The sequence below is a fragment of the Bubalus kerabau genome, chromosome 2, assembly GCF_029407905.1.
Source record: "Bubalus kerabau isolate K-KA32 ecotype Philippines breed swamp buffalo chromosome 2, PCC_UOA_SB_1v2, whole genome shotgun sequence".
NCBI classification, from domain to species: Eukaryota; Metazoa; Chordata; class Mammalia; order Artiodactyla; family Bovidae; genus Bubalus; species Bubalus kerabau.
Window position 1 is genome coordinate 85,919,567 of NC_073625.1, and position 20,168 is coordinate 85,939,734.

Genomic DNA, 20,168 nt, shown 5'->3' on the forward strand with positions numbered 1-20,168 from the left:
TGAGATTAGTTGTTTGTCAGTTGCTTCGTTTGCTATTATTTTCTCCCGTTCTGAAGGCTGTCTTTTCACCTTGCTTATAGCTTCCTTTGTGGTGCAGAAGCTTTTAAGTTTAATTAGGTCCCTTTTGTTTATTTTTGCTTTAATTTCCAATATTCTGGGAGGTGGGTCATAGAGGATCCTGCTGTAATGTATGTCGGAGAGTGTTTTGCCTATGTTCTCCTCAAGGAGTTTTATAGTTTCTGGTCTTACATTTAGATCTTTAATCCATTTTGAGTTTATTTTTGTGTATGGTGTTAGAAAGTGTTCTAGTTTCATTCTTTTACAAGTGGTTGACCAGTTTTTCCAGCACCTCTTTTTAAAGAGATTGTCTTTTATCCATTGTATAAGCCAGAAAGAAAAACACCAATACAGTATATTAACACATATATATGGAATTTAGAAAGATGGCAACGACAACCCTGTATGCGAGACAGCAAAAGAGACACTGATGCATAGAACAGTCTTTTGGAGTCTGCGCGGGGGGGCGGCGAATGATGTGGGAGAATGGCATTAAAACATGTATAATATCATATAAGAAGCAAATCACCAGTCCAGGTTCGATGCAGGATACAGGAAGCTTGGGGCTGGTGCACTGGGATGACCCAGAGGGATGGTATGAGGAGGGAGGTGGGAGGGGGGTTCAGGATGGGGAACACGTGTACACCCGTGGCAGATGCATGTTGATGTATGGCAAAACCAATACAATATTGTAAAGTAATTAACCTCCAATTAAAATAAATACATGTATATTAGAAGAAAAAAAGAAAAAAAAAACTACTATTTAAATCCTAAGACAAACCATAATGTAGAAAGATCATTCTATGTAAACTTTACAATAATAGCAGGTATGTCCACACTAATAAAACTAAAGGAATAAAGTTTTCAAAAGAATAACAGTAGCATATGTACTTAAAAACATCATTCTAAAATAGTATAGTATTAAATTAAGTAGTCAGAATTAATTTTCCACCCACAGGAAATATGTCAAGACTTAAGATATGACTAAGTGACACATTAAGTCAGGGGCAGAATGTATTTTTATAGTAGCATGCAGTTGGTAATTATTGTAATTTTCATTGAATTCTCAAATTTTTTTTTCTTCTAACTGCTTTGTGGGAAAAGAGGATGCTCAGTAGCTAAAGTCAATTTATGTAGCTTCAATAAAATGTAATAGACCAAATTTAGTGGGAACTGTATAGAGTTAATACAATAGCTTTAAAGGAATGTTAAAATATTGAAAAATCAATGAATCAATCACATCCCCCAAAGACATTTTGTAGCATCTGTTTTATTGATCTTAGATGTGGGGAGAAGTGCCGGATTGTCTTTATAGATTACCTCAAATAAACATTGCTAACAAGTTACCTTCTTTTATGATATTTAAAAAGTCTGCAAGTTTAGAAGCAAACTCAATGTTCCTGTGACTGTTATTTTAAAGAAAACATTCAGATATAAAACTATGATATAGAGAATATAAATAGCTGCTCTTAAAAACATCAGCCTTGACTCAGACCAGACAGTTTTGTTCTCTGCCTCCTCATGAGTCAAATGGAGATAGTCACACCTCTGCCTGTTCTCTTTACAGGCACAGAGCTGTCCTCACACCTTTGTCAAGTATGTTCTGGCAGGATGACATTAAATCAAATGTAGTAAAATAGTATATTTTTGTTCAAGACTCTGTTAGGATTCAGCCTGTACTTTATTCTAACCCCTCTAGCTATAAGATGGAGAAGGAAATAGAAACCTGCTCCAGTATTCTTGCCTGGAAAATTCCATGAACAGAGAAGCCTGGTGGGCTACATACAGTCCATAGGGTCACAAAGAGTCAGAAATGACTGAGCACACACACACACTATAAGAACTCCTAGTTCAGTACTCAGCAAGCTAGGCTTGTCAGTTCTGCTCTTGGTATTATTCTTACCTTTTCTCTGCAGTTTCTTATTAACTGGGTTACTGCCACTGTCCCAACTCCTAGAATCTCATGTTGCTACCTCTAAAAACAGTGCTTAGAGATAAGTCCTTTGATTGTCCTCTGCCAGTTTCAGACATGGTGACTTTAAGACAAATTAGTAGGGATGGAAGCAAGAGGCACAATTCAGGAGGAAGAAGTTAATGGGGACAACTGTTAGCAAAGTGTATACAATAGGTTGTGTCTAGGAAGCAAGAAAATTTGCTGTATGTTTGAAATTACAGGATGAACTGCAAAGAGGGCCTCAAAGGAAAACTGATTTTAAAAACATGACCAAAGAACGGAATCAAGTCAGGAATAGTGTATAAGATCAGAATCTAATTAAAGATAGAAATCAGTAGATCCTGAAGCTCCAGCAGTAGGAACTATCCAGCTATTTCTCTGATCTGAAATACTTCAGGTCTTTATCAGTTATCCTACACTTGAGAATCAGGGAGATTGGATAGGGATTATTTATAAGCCATTAAGAGTCAATCTATCAAGGAATATTATAATCAATCTGTGAAATAGCTATATTCATATTCTTTCAAAGCATGCCTGGGCAAGACAGAAAGAATATAGAAAATAGAGATAGGATTTACTTCTTAAATGGCTAAGACATTATATTTATTTATCTATTGACAGATATTTGTTTACATTTCTTGGTATTTGTGAATATTGCTGTAGTGAACATCAGTTCAGTCGCTCAGTCGTGCCCGACTCTTTGTGACCCCATGGACTGCAGCATGCCAGGGGTCCCTGTCCATCACCTACTCCTGAAGCTTGCTCAAACTCATGTCCATCGAGTTGGTGATGCCATCGACAGAGGAGGAGATGGTTGGATGGTAGTGAACAGAGAAGCACAGATATCATTTCAAGATCATGGTTACAGTTCTTTTGGATATATATCCAGAGTAGGATTGCTAGATCATATGATAGTTCTATTTTTAATTTTGAGGAACCTCCTTACTGTTCTCCAGGGCAACTGCACAATTTTACATTTCTACCAATAGTATATGAGGGGTCCAATTTATCCACATACTCACCAAAACTTGTTTTCTTTTCCTTTTTTTCCTTTTTTTTTTTTTTTTAAATAATGGCCCTTCTAACAGGTATGAGAAGATGACTCATTGTGGTTTTCATTTGCATTCCCCTTTATTTGTATTAGTTATGCTGAGCATTTTTACATATGCCTGTTGGGTATTTGAATATCTTGTTGGAGAAATGTTGGTTTGTTTGTTTGTTTTGGCTATGGAGCTATAAGAATTCTTTATACATTTTGAATAGTAACCCTTCATCAAATACAGGGTTTGGAAATACTTTCTCCTATTCCATAGGTTATGTTCTCATACTGTTATTTTCTTTGCTGTGCAGAAACATTTTAGTTTGTAGCCTCACTTGTCTACTTTTCTTTGTTATCTGTGCTTTGGTATCAATACCCACTAATAACTGAGACCAACGTCATGAATTTTTCCCCTATTTTAATGTCTGCTATCATGCTGAAAAAATATAGACTCTACATTTCTAATGTTCACTTTTCATAAAATGGGCTGGTTGGAAATGAGGAACAGAAATACCTCTAGAAGTTGTAAATAATAGTAAAATTTAGTTCTGGGATTTTATAGAACTTAAGATGATCTCTGAATAAAATAACTAAAATATTATTTTCTTAAAGGTATCCCAAGGAGACTATTATTTATTTCCCTCCACCAGTGTTGATTTTATGATTTGATAACAAATCTAAAATTCATATTTTGGATTAAAGATCTAAACGTAAGACCAGAAACTATAAAACTCCTAGAGAAGAACATAAGCAAAACACTCTCTGACATACATCACAGCAGGATCCTCTATGACCCACCTCCCAGAATATTGGAAATAAAAGCAAAAATAAACAAATGGGACCTAATTAAACTTAAAAGCTTCTGCACAACAAAGGAAACTATTAGCAAGGTGAAAAGACAGCCTTCAGAATGGGAGAAAATAATAGCAAATGAAGCAACTGACAAACATCTAATCTCAAAAATATACAAGCAACTCCTACAGCTCAACTCCAGAAAAATAAATGACCCAATCAAAAAATGGGCCAAAAACTAAATAAACATTTCTCCAAAGAAGACATACAGATGGCTAACAAACACATGAAAAGATGCTCAACATCACTCATTATCAGAGAAATGCAAATCAAAACCACTATGAGGTACCATTTCTTGCCAGTCAGAATGGTTGTGATCCAAAAGTCTACAAGCAATAAATGCTGGAGAGGGTGTGGAGAAAAGGGAACCCTCTTACACTGTTGGTGGGAATGCAAACTAGTACAGCCACTATGGAGAACAGTGTGGAGATTCCTTAGAAAACTGGAAATAGAACTGCCTTATGATCCAGCAATCCCACTGCTGGGCATACACACTGAGGAAACCAGAAGGGAAAGAGACACGTGTACCCCAATGTTCATCGCAGCACTGTTTATAATAGCCAGGACATGGAAGCAACCTAGATGTCCATCAGCAGATGAATGGATAAGAAAGCAGTGGTACATATACACAATGGAGTATTACTCAGCCATTAAAAAGAATTCATTTGAATCAGTTCTAATGAGGTGGATGAAACTGGAGCCTATTATACAGAGTGAAGTAAGCCAGAAAGAAAAACACCAGTACAGTATACTAACACATATATATGGAATTTAGAAAGATGGTAACAATAACCCTGTATACAAGACAGCAAAAGAGACACTGATGTATAGAACAGTCTTATGGACTCTGTGGGAGAGGGAGAGGGTGGGATGGTTTGGGAGAATGGCATTGAAACATGTATACTATCATGTATGAAATGAGTCACCAGTCCAGGTTCGATGCACGATACTGGATGCTTGGGGCTGGTGCACTGGGACGACCCAGAGGGATGGTATAGAGAGGGAGGAGGGAGGAAGGATCAGGATGGGGAACACACGTATGCCTGTGGTGGATTCATTTCGATATATGGCAAAACCAATACAATATTGTAAAGTTTAAAAATAAAATAAAATTAAAAAAAAACACAAAAAATAAAAATAAAATAAAATTCATGTTTGAAATATATATAAGCTGTTACATTCTCGAAAGGATCCTTGGGTCAAAATGGCTGCAAAATGTTATATTTTATCAAGGGCTTCCCTGGTGTGTCAGTGGTAAAGAACCCACCTTCAATCCAAGAGACACAGGTTCGATACCTGGGTTGGGAAGATCCCATGTAAGAGGATATGGCAACCCACTCCAGTATTCTTGTTGGAAAAGTTCCATGGGCAGAGAAGCCTGGTAGACTACAGTCCATGGGGTCGCAAAGAGCCAGACATGACTGAAGTTTGCATGCATGTATGCATGTTTCTTCTATACAGTAATTTCGCTACATACGAACTAGTTCTGTTCAAAGAGACCATTTGTAAGTCCAATTTGTTCGTAAGTCCAACAAAGTTAGCCTAGGTACTCAACTAACACAATTGACTATATAATACTGTACTGTAATAGGTTTATAATACTTTTCACACAAACAATACATAAAAACAAACACAAAAATAAAACATTTTAAATGTTACAGTACAGTTCCTAAGAAGTATAGTAGTACCAGCTACATCATCACTGCTTTACATATGCTTCTGGACATCCTAGCCTTGAAATAAAGATGCTGTACTACTGTACTCTATATAGTACTGTACAGTAGAGCACACAAAGCACAGCCACTTGTGGAGGATATATGCTAGACACATGAACTATCTTACATGACTAGGCATGCGAACACACATCCACATCTTTGAAAGTTTGCAACTTGAAGGCTTTTATGCAGTGCCTTTACTGTACTCACTTTGTTTAGAGTTTTTGTCATAAATGGATGTTGAATTTTGTCTAAAGATTTTTTTTGCATCTATTGAGATGTTGTTATTGTTCCATTGCTCAGTCATGTCTGACTTTGTGACCCCATAGACTATAGCACAACCTGCTTCCCTGTTCCTCACTGCCTCCCAGAGTTTGCTGAAACTCACATCCATTGAGTCAATGATGCCATCCAACCATATCATTCTCTTTTGTCCCCTTCTCATTCTTCCCTCATTCTGTCCTATCATCAAGGTCTTTTCCAATGAGTTGGCTCTTTGGATCAGGTGGCCAAAGTATCAGAGGTTCAACTTCAGCATCAGTCCTTCCAATGAATATTCAGGATTGATGCCCTTTAGGATTGGCTGGTTTAATCTCTTTGCTATCCAAGGGAATCTCAAGAGTCTTCTCCAACACCACAGTTTGAAAGCATCAGTTCTTTAGCACTCAACCTTTATGGTCCAACACTCATATCTGTACACAACTACTGGAAAAACCATAGCTTTGACTATATAGACTTTTGTCAGCACAGTAATATCTCTGCCTAGGTTTGTCATAGTTTTTCTTTCAAGGAGCAAGTATCTTTTAATTTCATGGCTGCACTCACCATCTGCCGTGATTTTGGAGCCCAAGAAAATTAAGTCTGTCACTGATTTAATTTTTTCCCCCATCTATTTGCCATGAAATGATGGAACTGGATGCCATGATCTTTGTTTTTCAAATATTGAGTTTTAAGCCAGCTTTCTCACTCTCCTTTTTCACTTTCATCAAGAGGCTTTTTGCTTCTTTGCTTTTTGCCATAAGGGTGGTGTCATCTGCATATCTGAGGTTATTGATATTTCTCCCAGCAATCTTGATTACAGCTTATGCATCATCCAGCCCAGCATTTCACATGATGTATTGTACTCTGCATGTAAGTTAAATGAGTGGGGTGATAGTATATAGCCTTGACATACTCCTTTCCCAGTTTTGAACCAGTCTATTGTTCCATGTCCAGTTCTAAGTGTTGGTTCTTGATCTACACATAGGTTTCTCAGGAGGCAGATAAGGTGGTCTGGTATTCCCATGTCTTTAAGAATTTTCCACAGTTTGCTGTGATTCCCACAGTCAAAGGCTTTGGCATAGTCAGTGAAGCAGACTTTGATGTTTCTCTGAAATTTGCTTGCTTTATCTATGATTCAATGGATGTTGGTAATTTGATCTCTGATTCTTCTGCCCTTTCTAAATCCAGCAAGAACATCTGGAAGTTCTTGGTTCATATACTGTTGAAGCCTACCTTGAAGGATTTCAAGCATTACCTTGCTAGCATGTGAAATGAGTGCAGTTTTATGGTGTTTGAACATTCTTTTGCATTGCTCTTCTTTGAAATTCAAATGAAACCTGACATTTTCCAGTCTTGTGGTCACTGCTCAGTTTCCCAATTTGCTAGCATGTTGTGTGCAGCACTTTAACAGCATCATATTTTAGGATTTGAAATAGCTCAGCCAGAATTCCATCACCTGCGCTAGCTTTGTTCATAGTGATACTTCCTAAGGCCCACTTGACTTTACACTCCAGGGTGTCTGGCACTAGGTGAGTAATCACACCATTGTGGTTTTCTGGGTCATTAAGACCTTTTTTGTACAATTGATCATCTGATTTTTATTTCTCCTTTTGTTAACATGGTTTATCACATTGATTTGTGGATACTGAACCATCCTTGCATCCCTGGAATATATCCTTCTTTATTCTTATGTATAATGCTTTGTATATATTGTTCATTTTTCTTGCTAATGTTTTCTTGAGGATTTTAGCATCTATATTTTTCCGGTATATTGGCCTGCAAATTTCTGCTTAAAAATTAGCTAATCACTTTATGGAAGTTCCCCAGTATGTAGTTCCTTGTTTTCTCTTGCTGTCTTTAGAAGTGCTTTATTTTTAAGTTCTATCATTTTAATTATGATAATTGTGGTGCTTTTTTGGGTTTTTCTTGCTTGAGACTGTATTATTCCTTTTCCAGGGTATCTGTTTCTTTCTTCAGGTTCTGGAAATTTTCAGCCATTGTCTCATGAAATATATCTTCTTCATTTTTCTCTTTTCTTCTTCTGGGACTCCAATAATGAAATGCTGGCATGCTTAATGTTGTCTTGGAAATTCCTTAAACTATGTTTTGTTGTTCAGTCACCCAGTCATGTCTGACTCTTCGCAACCCTGTAAACTGTAGCACACCAGGCCTCCTTGTCCCTCACCATCTCCTGGAGTTTGCCCAAGTTCACGTCCATTGCATCGGGAGGCCATCTAACCATCTCATCCTCTGTCCTTAAACTGTACTCATTTTAATTCTTTTATCCTTTATGCTGTTCTGATTAGGTTATTTCCATCATTTTGTCTTCCACATTACTTGTATATTCATCTACATTGCCTACATTTTTTTCATTACAGTTGTTGTATTCTTGTCTTTATCTTTTATTTTCCCCAGCCTAAGGTAAATTATTTATCTATTTAATTAGGGTTTTTTCAGGGTTTTCTCTCATTCTTTCATTTTTATACATATATATCTTCATTTCTCATTTTGTTTAACTTTGTCTCTGTTTAATTAGGTGAAACATTTATCTATCCAAGTCTTGAAGTGATGTCCTTGTGTGAAACATACCTATACAGTCTGCAGGTGTCCAAGGGCTTCAGTGGAAGAGCTTATCCTTAGTGAGCATGGTCTGTGTCTTCCCCCAATGTGACTGGTAACCTCCACACTGGTGGGAGGTAGGGTTGGAGTTGGAGATGCTGGAGCTGAGCCAGCTGCGAGCAGGGGCTTCTCTTAAGTTTAGTGGTCATCACCACTCTATGTGGTGCATGATCAGGGCTCAAGGGGCTGGAGCAGGAGCCCTGAGTGAGTTTCTCCCCTGTGTTATGGCAGGCCCTACCTTTGTCTGGGACACGGCAGGGGCCTGAGGGCTTGGAACTGTACTTAGTTCTGGTTTTACTTTTTCCCCTGGTTTGTGCACTTTAGTTGATAGCTAGATTGGGGCTGGAGGGATTGGTACCCCACCACTGACCTGTCCCCACTCCTACCCACATGCACATGGGACTTTTCTCTGTGTGCACTGGTCTCTGCCCTGGAGCTAGCTTCACTCCCTTCAAAGTGTGGACACCAAGACACGTCCTAGCCAGAGAAAGGGCCTGGGTCTGACCTGGCTATTTTTCCTTCTAGTGTATGCAGTCTCCTTGACAAAGGTAGCTTCTGTTTTCGTGGGCAGCAGCACTGGAGAAAGAAGTGCTGGAACAGGAGCCATGTGTGGGCTGTGGGACCCACTGGGGTGGTCCTGGTAGGTTGGCTAGTGTCAGTTGCTCAGTCATGTCTGACTCTTTGCAACCCCGTGGACTGTGGCCCACCAGGCTCCTCTGTCCATAGGATTCTTCAGGCAAGAATACTGGAGTGGGTTGTCATTACCTTCTCCAGAGGGTCTTCCCATCCCAGGGATTGAACCCATGTCTCCTGCATTGCAGGCAGATTCTTTACCATCTGAGCTAGCCCCAGACAATTTTTGGTTTGCTTCCTCTGCACTGTGACTGGAAGTAAACAAGTCTAAGTATGTGCTCTTAACAATGAATCTTGGTTTCTTATATCCCTCCAGTAAGTCTCACTGGTTTTCAAACCAGCTAATGGGCTTGTCTTCCTGGTATTGGACTCCAGAGATGGAGTCCCTAATATGTAGACCCTCAGGTAAGATCCCCAAGGTTGTGATAAGTCTCTTCTTTCTTGTCCCCTGCTAAAGGTGCATTTCCTGACCAGACTGCCTCTTGTGCAAAGTCTGTGTTGTTCTTTTCTTTATAGCTTTTGTTGTAGAAAGACTATTCTGCTAGTTCCCAGGTCAGTTTCAAGGAAAGTTGTTCTATATTTGTATTTATAGTTTTGATATGTTCATGAGGGTAGGTGAGTCCAGTGTTCTACTCTGTCATCTTGATCTCTTTCTAAAAGCATGGTCTTTTGTTTTTAATGAGACATAGTCAGAAGTAATCACCAGGCTTACGTGAATTCATGAAATGATAACATGCCTTTTTTGAAGCAAAGTAGCATAAATAAATAAATTATAGCCCTTACTTACCGTGAATCTTTCAGTTTAGCTGCTCAGTCATTTCTGACTATTTGCGACCCCATGGACTGCAACACACCAGGCTTCCCTGTCCATCACCAACTCCCAGAGCTTGCTCAAACTCATGTCCTTGAATCTTTACTAATGGTGAATTTTTTACTCTGTGTTGAATATCCTGCAGTGTGTTGATAATGGTTGCTTAAGATTAAAGATATTTCACTGGTATATAAATTTGTCTTCCATCTCCTTACAAGTTTTCAGCCTATCTTTAATCAAATACTTTAGCAAGATATCAAAACATGGAATTTTAAATACAGCAATGTGTATATGTTGATCCCAAACTCCCTAACTGTCACTTTCTCCCCTTCTTCCTCTGGTAACCATAAGTTCTTTCTCTAGCTCTGTAAGTCTGTTTCTATTTTGTAAGTAAGTTCATTTGTATCATTTCTTTTTTAGATTTCCACATATAAGGGATATCATATGATATTTCTCCTTCTCTGTTTGACTTCACTCAGTATGACAGTCTTAAAATGGATAACAAGGTCCTATTGTATTGCACAGGAAACTCTGCTCAATGTTATGTGGAAGCCTAGATGGGAGAGGAGTTTGAAAAGAATGTGTATATGTGTGGTTTGTGTGTGTGTGTGTGTGTATGGATGAGTCCTTTTGCTACCCACCTGAAACTATCTCAACATTGTTGACAGGCTATACTCCATTTTAAAATAAAAATTAAAAAAAAAATGGAATTTTGGAGCATGAAAAAAATGTTTCACTAATTTTCATGTCAGTTATACTTTTACCAATTAAGATGGATTCCTAATTTTTTATAACAGAAAAAAATTCTTACCTATGCAAATATTTTTTGCAAATCAGTAGTAAATAGAATTTTTAAATTATTTTTTATCCCTCAGATGATGTTCATATTGCTACATTTGTATTTTATGATTTATTTCCTAGAGCTATGATATTATCTTTCATTTTATAAAAGATTAGTGATTTTCTAGAATAACAAGTAAGATCAAGAATGCATTGCTGAGCTATCTAGTAATCTCTTTACAGCATAAGGTATAGTTTGTATTCATTTTCATTAGTTATTCTTGTGAAAACTGTATTCTTATTTCAATCTGTGTACCTTGAAATCCCCTGAATATATCCATCTGGGTTAATCATTTTGAAAATATTCCCCTTGTACAATAAATTATTTTACATATGATCCATAGTAACCTTATAATGAGATTAACACTATAGAAATGCTAGACTGTATAGCCTATGTAATATTAGGTCTAAAATAAACATTAATGGCAATGATAAACAATATTTCTCAAAACATAAATACTAAAACATGTGAGGAAAAAAGCTGAAGCAACTAAATATGTTTGCACTTCTGGAATACCAGTTTATGACAATACTGATCTATGAAAATATAGGAAAGAAGTTCTGGTAGATCAATATAAATATTATAGGGGAAAGGATTTTAAATGAGGTGAACCTGAGGAAATCTTTAAAAAGCATCACTATCAGGAAACAGAGGGAAAAAGATACTTTGGAGAACAGATATTAAGAGGAAAAATAATGAACGGGGGATATTGAGGAATTTTAAGATAAAAGAGAACAAAGATTTACGAATCACTATCTTACCAAAAAAACAAAAGCACAAAAAGCCAATTAAACTGTAACACTGTCTTTTAACACTGTAAAACTGTAACACTGTTAGATTAATGAAAGAGGATGTTCTTGAATCTTACCTACAATGTAAGTAGACAAAAGTATTAGTCAACATTACAAAGCAACTCGGAGAAGGCAATGGCAACCCATTCCAGTATTCTTGCCTGGAGGATCCCAGGGACGGAGGAGTCTGGTGGGCTGGTGTCTATGGGGTCACACAAAGTCGGACACGACTGAAGTGACTTAGCAGCGGCACAAAGCAACGATAACAAAATAAATTATCAGTTTAATTCTTTACATGAGAATTAACCCTGTAAATGAATGTAATAAAATAAGGCAATAATTGATTAAAATTAAGAAAATACATGGGGGAATAGATTACTTCTCAGAAATGAAAGCAAAGTTATAATGTCCCCAGGAGAAGAAAACACTATTATGAAAATTGACTCTTACAAAAATTTTTTTCTTTAAAATGTATTTTGGAAAATAACAAATTGTGTGATGTCAAATGATCTAAAATTAGATTCCTTTTATATCAATAACCCTATCACTTTGTGATGATGAATAAATCATTTATATTGTCTAAGACTCATTTTCCTTTTTTTGAAACCAATTTTCTTATGTTAAATTTTGTTATATTTTTCTAAGATATTTTATCTATTTCATCATTTAAATTCAGTCATTATGTATCATTATTGACATTCTCTTGCTGTTATCTAACTTTGAGTTTTAACTTACCCTTCTGCTGAATTTTTACCTTGTTTCTTCTTATGTCTTGTATCTGTGTCTCCTTCAGGGGCAAGGTACAATATCAGTAAAAATCTGTGAGGTTTTAGATCAGAAGCACTGGAAAACCAGAAGTTTCGATATACATGCACATGATAGTCAGCAAAGCCAAGTAAGGTAAGAGTGTATATTTGGTTATTTTCTTGATAGAGAATATGAAACCCAACAGATGATCAGATTGTATGTACCCACTTTGTAATGGAAATTGAGAAGTAATCTCAGAACTGACATGGGAGACCTATTAGGGCCTTAAACTGTATAAGGGCAAGCTGAAGTCGACTTGGTTGTCTATTAATGGTCAATTACTCAATTCCTATAGCTCTAATAAAAATTTTAGGGTATTACTTCCTGCGTTTATGTGCCTTTATCAGGTAAATGTTTCTGTGGCTTTAATATTACATACAGCAGACTTTAATGACTTTCATTTTTTGATTAATAGTTGAAAGCTCTAAAGTCATTCAAAATCTCTATAAGGCTTAGTCTTCTATTTTGTTCATGGATTATTCATTTTCAAATTAACAATTCATGTGGTCATGTATGTAAAAATGTAATCCAAGGTATACTTTCCTTTCATTATTTATTCTTTCTATGTAAGTTAATATAAATCTACTATTTCCTTGAGGGTAATTTAAAGTACACTGCTTCAGGATTAATGAACTGTAACCAAAATTTTAAAAATAATTTTTCAGTTATTTGACTCAAATTGAACATTTTTTCATAGCTATGTGTGACTTAGTTGTGAATATGTTCACTAAAATTACTTATAACCACATTGATATTCATTTCTGAACAGTGCTTATTGTGGCTTACAGCAAATGTACCTCCTACTCACTCATAGATGGTTCAGTGGAGATGTGACACTTAATTTAACTCTATTTATCTGTGGTAAACATGCATAGCAGGTTTTGTTCATTCTATCTTTCTTATTTCTAAAATTAAATAATAAGATATGGTGAAAAAAAAGGTGGAGGTAGAGTTGTTCTAAATAAAATAAAACCAACAAAACAAAATAACTCAGAAATTGTAAGATTACTTTCTCAAATAAAGAAAAACTGAAATAGGAAGAATGTCTTGCTTTTTATCATTAACGACCAACTATTACACCACTTAGCAGAAACAGTTTTACACTAATATCTCTTAGCTAAATTTTATCTTAAAAATCTAATTTCATGGTTGTTGCAATTGTTTTATATTTCTTTTGAAGCAGCGTTTCAGTAAAATATGCTTCTAGTTGATGAGAGTAGAATAATCTCCTTCTACCTCCCTTCATACTGTAAGATCCTCTATGCATATGTTTAAATTCATGTTTAAATCAATTTGTCATTGTGATCATTTCATTTATTTATAACCTTTATTCCTCATCTGTACTCATTTTATTTTTTGATCAGCAGAATTTGTATTTTTTTTTTAATTTATTGGAGCATAGTTGATTTACAGTATTGTGCTACAGGTGTACAGCAAAGTGAACCAGCTAAACACATACAAATATCCACTGTTTTTTAAGATTCTGTTCCCATATAGGCCATTACAAAGTACTGAGTAGAGTTTCCGTGTTCTATACAGTAGGTATACTGTACCTACTGTATACATGTCAGTCTCAGTCTCCTTGTTTATCCCTCTACCTCCTTCTGTCCTGGTAACTATAATTTTGTTTTCTGTATCTGTGACTCTACTTCTGCTGTGTAAATAAGCTGATTTGTACATTTTTCTTTTTTTATAGATTCCACATATAACTGATATCATTTAATATTTGTCTTTCTGTTTATGACTTATTTCACTCAGTATTGTAGTCAATTTTAGCATGAAGAACTCTCTTTGGTATTTCTTGGCTAGTAGAATACCAGTGACAAATTTTTTCAGCTTTTGCTAACATGGAATATCTTTATTACACCTATATTTCTAAAATACAGTTTAGCTAAATCTAATATTTTTGATTTTTTTTTTTACTTTCACTACTTACAATATATAATTAAAGTGCCTTCCCACCCCCCACCCCCATTTTGATAAACAGTCAGGTTTAATCTTATTAAGGTTCCTTTTATGTTTTTTTTTTCTTTGTGGGTATTTTTTAATATGATATTTCTGAGAATGGTTCTTTCATGTTGATCCTACTGGAATTCATTGAAAATCTTGGATGTATACATTACTATTTTTTTTTAAATCAAATTTGGAAAGTTTTCAGCTGTTATTTCTTTGAATATTTTTATGTTCTTTCTCTCTCTCCTTTCCATCTGATACTCTCATTGCATATATGTTGATGAACTATGGCATTCAAAATTTTCTGAGGTTCTTTTAAATTTTCTTTATTCTTTTTAATCTCTTTGTTCTTCAGAATGTATCATTTCCATATATTTATTTTCTCAAGCTTGCTACTTTTCTAACAGCTTAAATTACTGTGAAGTCCACTAATATATTTTAAAATTTTCATTTAAATTTTCATTTTCAACCACAGGATTTTCATTAAATTCTTTTTTATAAATTTTTACTCTTTTGACATACCTTATTTAATGCCATACTGTCATCATGTCTTATGTTTTTTTAGCAAAGTCTCCTTTAGTTATTTGAACATATTTATAATAGCTGATTTGAAGTCTTTAGTCAAGTTTAACAGGGCTTCTTCAAAAATAAATTTTATTACCTGTTGTTTTTCCTGTATAAGAGCCACACCTTCCTATAACATTATATGTCTTTTATGTTTTGTTGAAATTTGGATATTTTTGATAATATGGCTACCCTGGACACTCAGCCCCTGAAAGTGATCTTTTCATGGTCATTTTATTTGTTTGTATAATGGCTTGGCTAAACTTTCTACATGAAATCTCTTTCCCTGCAGTACATAGCCTCTGATTTTTTGTTTGCTTATTTTAATCTTTCAGCCTGGTTCTTTAAGAAGTTCCCCAGATTGATGTATGTCACTTACAAGTCTAAGGTTATACTTAATCCTAGCAAAGCCTTTAGCAAGTTATATTCTACCCTGCACAATTGTATGTGTGTGCGCATGCATCAATTCAGTTCAGTCATTCAGTTGTGTCTGCCTCTTCGCGACCCCATGAATCGCAACAAGCCAGGCCTCCCTGTCCATTACCAACTCCCAGAGTTCACTCAGACTCACGTCCATTGAGTCAGTGACGCCATCCAGCCATCTCATCCTCTGTCGTCCCCTTCACCTCCTGCCCTCAATCCCTCCCAGCATCAGAGTCTTTTCCAATGAGTCAACTCTTCGCATGAGGTGGCCAAAGTACTGGAGTTTCAGCTTTAGCATCATTCCTTCCAAAGAAATCCCAGGGCTGATCTCCTTCAGAATGGACTGGTTGGATCTCCTTGCAGTCCAAGGGACTCTCAAGAGTCTTCTCCAACACCACAGTTCAAAAGCATCAATTCTTCGGCGCTCAGCCTTCTTCACAGTCCAACTCTCACATCCATACATGACCACAGGAAAAACCATAGCCTTGACTAGACGAACTTTGTTGGCAAAGTAATGTCTCTGCTTTTGAATATGCTATCTAGGTTGGTCATAACTTTTCATCCAAGGAGTAAGCGTCTTTTAATTTCATGGCTGCAGTCACCATCTGCAGTGATTTTGGAGCCCCAAAAAATAAAGTCTGACACTGTTTCCACTGTTTCCCCATCTATTTCCCATGAAGTGATGGGACCGGATGCCATGATCTTTGTTTTCTGAATGTTGAGATTTAAGCCAACTTTTTCACTCTCCTCTTTCACTTTCTTCAAGAGGCTTTTGAGTTTCTCTTCACTTTCTGCCATAAGGGTGGTGTCATCTGCATATCTGAGGTTATTGATATTTCTCCCAGCAATCTTGATTCCAGCTTGTGTTTCTTCCAGTCCAGCGTTTCTCATGATGTACTCTGCATGTAAGTTAAATAAGCAGGGTGATAATATACAGCCTTGATGTACTCCTTTTATATATATATATATATATATATATTTTTTTTTTTAAATCACAGTAAGTTGTTATTTTGTCCCACTTTCACTCTATAACTAACAGACTATATTTTTCCTCTTGAATCACTTTGATCACTCCTGAGAGTATGCAACCTTAGATGCAGATACATACTTCCATATTTTATTTTATTCCTGGTTTCCTATAAGTTGCTATGGGTCATAGTAGCTTATTGAAAACCATGTGCTTGGCAGAGGTTTTGATTAAACTCCTAGTGCCATTGAGACTGCCACTCTTTGTTTACTAGGAATGTTTTCAACTTGACTCCATTTTCTGCTCTAATTTCTTTTGAGTAGAGGCAACCTAGCAGTTACTAACAGTCTTCCTAACTACTAGAGTTGAAACTGCTAGACTATAGGAAAACAGTCATAATTTAGAATTGTACTCTAAAACTTTCTAGGTGTGTGAACATTGCCAAATTTCAGAAACTCTCTTGTGTTGATTTATCACATCTTCATCACAGATCTAATTGTTCCTATCTCATAGTAGTATTTGGAAAATTAATTATATGTGTGTGTGCTTAGTTGCTCAGTCATGTTCAACTCTTTGTGACATCTTGGACTGTAGACTGCCAGGTTACTTTATCAATCAGATTTTTCTGGCAAGAATACTGGAGCGGGTTGCCATTTCCTCCTCCGGGGGATCTTCTCAACTCAGGGATTGAAGTCACGTCTCTTGCATTCTTTACAGTTCTCCTGGATTCTTTACCACTGAGCCACCAGGGAAAATTAATGAAAAGTAAATTACACAATTCCATAAATCATGATTACTTTCATTCTATAGTCATTCATTCTATAGTCAACAATAATAGTCATTGTTATCAACTATGATGTATTTTTGAAACAATTAGATTGAATATAAAGATTTATTATGTGCTTTAATTATCAATAAACATAAGTGACTCTTTTTATATTGGATTACAACTCACAAATACCTTAATAATTATACAATATTCTATCCTATGAGAGATTATAAATTAGTTGGTATTCTTTTTCTTAGGTTTGTGTTATATCATCTGACTCCTCACTTTTCACTCTTTTCTCTTTATTTTCAATCTCTTCTTTTGATGATATAGATTTGCAGATTTTTTGAAAGCATGCATCCTACTAACCTGCTAGTGGTTATCTTTAATAAACCTAAAAAAAAATTTCCTATTTGCTGTCAAAGTTGAAGTAAAATCAAATATGATACCATCAATCTAACTTCATGAATTAAATTTTAGCATATTCTCATGACCATAATTCACGGCATTTTGTTGATATTATCTGAATGGTGGTGGTGATGGTGATGTTAGTTGATCATTTAAACTGGCTACATTAGACACTGACTTTCTTTTATCCCATGATTGGAATCTTCTCTAATTATTTTTATGTGTGTGTTTGTTTTTTTTCGTTTTGTTTTATATCCAGGTTAACATAATACCACATTCAGTTCAGTTCAGTCACTCAGTCGTGTCCGACTCTTTGCAACCCCATGAATTGCAGCACGCCAGGCCTCCCTGTCCATCACCAACTCCCGGAGTTCACTCAAACTCATCCATCGATTCGGTGATGCTATCCAGCCATCTCATCCTCTGTTGTCCCCTTCTCCTCCTGCCCCCAATCCCTCCCAGCATCAGAGTCTTTTCCAATGAGTCAACTCTTCGCATGAGGTGGCCAAAGTATTGAAGTTTCAACTTTAGCATCAGTCCTTCCAAAGAACACCCAGGACTGATCTCCTTTAGGATGCACTGGTTGGATCTCCATGCAGTCCAAGGGACTCTCAAGAGTCTTCTCCAGAACCACAGTTCAAAAGCATCAATTCTTCGGCACTCAGCTTTCTTCACAGTCCAACTCTCACATCCATACACAACCACTGGACTTAACTTTTATTCAGAAAGAATTGTCTCTGTTTACCAATATTCTAAAAATGATTTTCTGTATCTCTCAGAGTTTTGTGATTACCTGAATAATTATATTACTGTAGGCCACATTCTATTTTAAAGTTGTGGTGTTTTGTATTGCAAATAATTATATAGGCCAAGGTGATTTTTGCTTCATTTTTAGTTTTATCTTTTTTTCTGATTGAAAGCTTTTAGAAACTTACTTCAAAGCTTAATTAAATAAAATAATATATTTAGATATCAAAACATGAATGTTAATTTTTGCCTTTCAAAAAAAGTTGATTTTTCTTAGCATTCAAGTCTCATATTATTTCCTTTCCATTAAACTTACTATTTCTTCCTTGAATCTAGCTAGTTCTATAGTAAATAAATGGGATTTTTGATTCTGTTCCCAGGTTTTCTTAAATTTTACTTTAAAAATTTAATTAGTGTCTTTATTTGCTTTATATTACCTTAGTTTTGAAGAATGTTTCAAATTCTTCATCATTTTTATACTAATATTTCTGCACATGCCGTTTTTTCCTTGGTTTCATTATCATTTATAATAGACAATTTTGTTTTTATCTCCAAATGTTGTTTTTCAGTCGCTCAGTCATATCCGACTCTTTGTGACTCATGGACTGCAGTATGCCAGGTTTCCCTGTCCTTCACCATCTCCTGGAGCTTGCTCAAAATCATGCCCATTGATGCCATCCAATAATCACATGCTCTGTAGTTCTATTCTCCTGCCTACAATCTTGCCCAGCATCATGGTGTTTTCCAATGTGTTGGCTCTTTGCATAGGTGGCCAAAATAGTGAAGCTTCAGCTTCAGCATCCGTCCTTCCAATGAGCATTCAGTATTGATTTCTTTTAAGATTGACAGGTTTGATCTCCTTGCAATCCAAGAGACTCTTAAAGAGTCTTCTCCAACACCACAGTTCAAAAGCATCAATTCTTTGGTGCTCAGACTTCTTTATGGTCCAACTCTCACATCCATAAATGATGACTGAAAAAACCATAGCTTTGATTACATGGACCTTTGCCAGTAAAGTAATGTCTCTGCTTTCTAATATGCTGTCTAGTTTGTCAAAGCTTTTCTTCTAAGGAGCAATTTCAATTTCATGGCTGAAGTCACCATCTGTAGTGATTTTGGAGCCTGAGAAAATAACGTCTGTCACTGTTTCCACTGTTCCCCATATATTTGACATGAAGTGATGGGACCAGATGCCATGATCTTAGTTTTTTGACTGTTGAGTTTTAAGTCAGTTTTTTCACTTTCCTCTTTCACCTTAATTAAGAGGCTCTTTAGTTTGTCTTCGCTTTCTGCCATAAGGGTGGTGGTCATCTGCCCATCTGCACTTATTGGTATGTCTCCTGGCAATATTAATTCCAGCTTGTGTAGTTTTACCTAAAACTCAAGTCATTTCAATTGCTCATAGTTTTTATAGATACAATATCTCCTTGGCTGTTGTTAAAAACCTGAGTTAAATATTGTCTAAATATTTGTGGATTCTTTTTTTTTTTAACTTTACAATATTGTATTAGTTTTGCCAAATATCGAAATGAATCCACCACAGGTATACCTGTGTTCCCCATCCTGAACCCTCTTCCCTCCTCCCTCCCAATACCCTCCCTCTGGGTCGTCCCAGTGCACCAGCCCCAAGCATCCAGTATCATGCATCGAACTTGGACTGGCGACTCGTTTCATACATGATATTATACATGTGTGGATTCTTATAGTATATTTTAATTAATTTAAAGGATAATTGATTTGGAGATTTTTCCTGTTTTCTGTCAAATCTCAACATGAATCAGCCATATGATTCTTATAGTATTTTTTTTAAAGAGAGAAGCATTTTCTTTCATTCAGTATATTTTCATGGATTTTTAGCTTTCTCCTTTGCTCATTTTATTTTTGTGCACATTTCATAGTTGCACTTTGTTTGTTTTAGCTTGTAGTTACCCTCAGAAAAGAAATCCTGCTGTCTTAA

The 20,168-nt window shown here is 36.0% G+C and overlaps 1 long non-coding RNA gene across 1 annotated transcript in view; it reads left to right on the forward strand.

The window, feature by feature from the left end:
* The window catches only part of LOC129643426 (uncharacterized), a 176,018-nt gene extending 157,663 nt beyond the window's left edge, over window positions 1–18,355 (forward strand). The window contains exons 2-3 of the long non-coding RNA XR_008710306.1: window positions 12,367–12,473; window positions 17,724–18,355. This is a non-coding gene — a long non-coding RNA (uncharacterized LOC129643426). The remainder of the gene's footprint in view (window positions 1–12,366; window positions 12,474–17,723) is intronic.
* The last annotated feature ends 1,813 nt before the right edge of the window (window positions 18,356–20,168 follow it).